Source organism: Triticum aestivum, chromosome 2B, assembly GCF_018294505.1.
Source record: "Triticum aestivum cultivar Chinese Spring chromosome 2B, IWGSC CS RefSeq v2.1, whole genome shotgun sequence".
NCBI classification, from domain to species: Eukaryota; Viridiplantae; Streptophyta; class Magnoliopsida; order Poales; family Poaceae; genus Triticum; species Triticum aestivum.
In genome coordinates, this window is record NC_057798.1 from 192,804,958 (window position 1) to 192,807,213 (window position 2,256).

Sequence of the window (2,256 nt, forward strand, 5' to 3'; positions counted from 1 at the left end):
CCACGTGTTTTGTTGTTTCAAGAGATTGAGTCATGGGCTGTGATCAAGCATTATCTATTGACATGAAAGGTAGATCTATTTAGATCATGAAGGTTTGCGCACTGTGATACAAAAAGGCCGTATGCATCGACGAGGCGAAGGTGGGGCTTACTGGGATGGGTTGAGAGGAGGCAGTGGAGAGAGTAAATGGGAGAGGCGGATGGTGAATATAGGATGTTGATAGAATAGATGAATTTGTGCGTGCAGGTTATCTGTTCCAAGGTCTGCTCGGGGTATGCAGCCTTGTTGGAACTACTGGAGTTGGAATCTTCAAAGTTTGAGTTTAATCCTTTCTAATCAATGAATGTTATTGATGGAATTTTCCAACTCTGTTCTCGACTATATGGAACCTCTTGCTATTAAATTGAAGTACCAATCATGGCTCTTGGGTCTTCTGTACATGTATGTGTACATTACTTACTAATGGTATATGCACTAGACCTTTCTGTATAGGATGACCCATTTCTAGGCATAGGCATACAGAGGTTTCAATTTTGAAATTTGGCAGGCTTAATTAAAGAATTCAATTTCCTCCTATTTTTGTATGGACAATGTATGTGCCTCTTAGAAGATGACTTTCTATTCGTACAAAGTACTATTTTGTGTGTGTCATCTGTCATGCATAGCCAAGACAACCTAACTATCTGATCTTTGGGATGCTAATTTGTGCACACACAATAAAAACCAGCAGCAACGACAATGTTTCCTGTAAAGATCAATACCTGCTACATCTTCATTGTTTCCTTTGATAATGAATTCTTGCTACAGCTACAGTGGATCCTGTGATGCATTGCGAGGCCTGCAACGGCTTCGAGTTTTAACATTTTTTAGTTTTAGTCCAGCAATGAAACGCATGTTTCTATCTAAAATTTTCTTCCTCTGTTGATCACCAGGTTCCTGAAGCATTGTATTTCCAGTTAAAGGATGTAGTGATGTTACAGAGGAGTGCGCGGCTGGCCGGCCTATGTGATGTTCCTGCCTGCGGCTGCCACCAGGCTGTGCATGCGGCTTGCTTTGTTCAGGTCCTCTCAATTTCAGGAGAGGAAGTGAACTCGATTAATACTGTCAATTTGGGAAGCAGTTTTTGTGATTCTGGTTCAGCATGGATAATGTTGTTTAGCACTGTAAACATTGTCATGGTTAATTTTAGTTACTAGATGGAACAGCAGTGCTACAAATTTTAGAACTAGGACGTCGTTTTCCACAGTTCTATCGTACAGTCACAGTTCTAAGCTTAATCTTATTAGTTCTGTAGCATTGCAGATCAGGGTCTTTTTTCCTAGAAGATCAATACCTTTGGTCAGATTTAGCTTATTTGATAGTGAACAAAACATAAATGGTGTGAATATAACGAATAATTACGCGGTGTGACCTATCAAAACTATTAACGTGAATTTTTCAGTTCTCATTTTTACACTTTTTATTCTTCCCTTGAGATCCACTGTTTGCTCTTCTAACAGTATAATACTAGCTGTGCACTTGCAGCCCCTTTCAGTTGAGCTGGGTCCTGGTATCCTCGGGAACATCTTTTTAGGGAATCCAGGTAAGCTCAGCATGATAAATTGATAATCAGTCCATTTCATTCATTTACTCTTTATCTGTGTCACTTGTCACAACCTCATTCCTGTTAAATTTGAAGCGCCCACTAAATACTATTGCTATTAGATCTAAAGACGATGCACTCTAGAAATTTAAGTGAAAAAAGTTGGGTAATGCATTTAGCATATTTTAACTGTGAACGAGGGACATTCCTGTTAATCTTTGGAAGGCCCTCTAAAATATCTCCTTTTATTGTTTGCTTCAACTGTTGGAGATGTTCTCGCAGGCGGAGATCTATATGATGTAAGTTCTTATGGTGTTGAATTTTCTTTTATGGATATTATTGTACAGAGGATAGCAGCTTTGGGCCTGTGTGCACATGCTAATGTTCGCTGACTCTATTGTAGACTGTCTTCGAGAACATTGCTGACTCTATTGTAGACTGTCTTCGAGAACAATTTGATGAACCAGTGTCGCCCTTCCACCTGGTTCTAAGGGGAAAGTAAATTACGTCGCTTCAGCTATTCAATACAGCCTATAGGTTAGTGGAAGCTATCACTTTATTCCAATTTCTAATTTATCTGCATGTGTTCTACCCATGCTTAACTTTATTTGAAACACTACTCTTGTCATGTATGCAGGATACAGTGCTAGAGTTAGAATTTCAGGGCCTGAAAA

At 39.4% G+C, this 2,256-nt stretch overlaps 1 pseudogene; it reads left to right on the forward strand.

Moving 5' to 3' along the window:
* Window positions 1-417: 417 nt before the first annotated feature.
* LOC123041030 (V-type proton ATPase catalytic subunit A-like) overlaps window positions 418-2,256 on the forward strand; it is a 3,733-nt pseudogene continuing 1,894 nt past the window's right edge.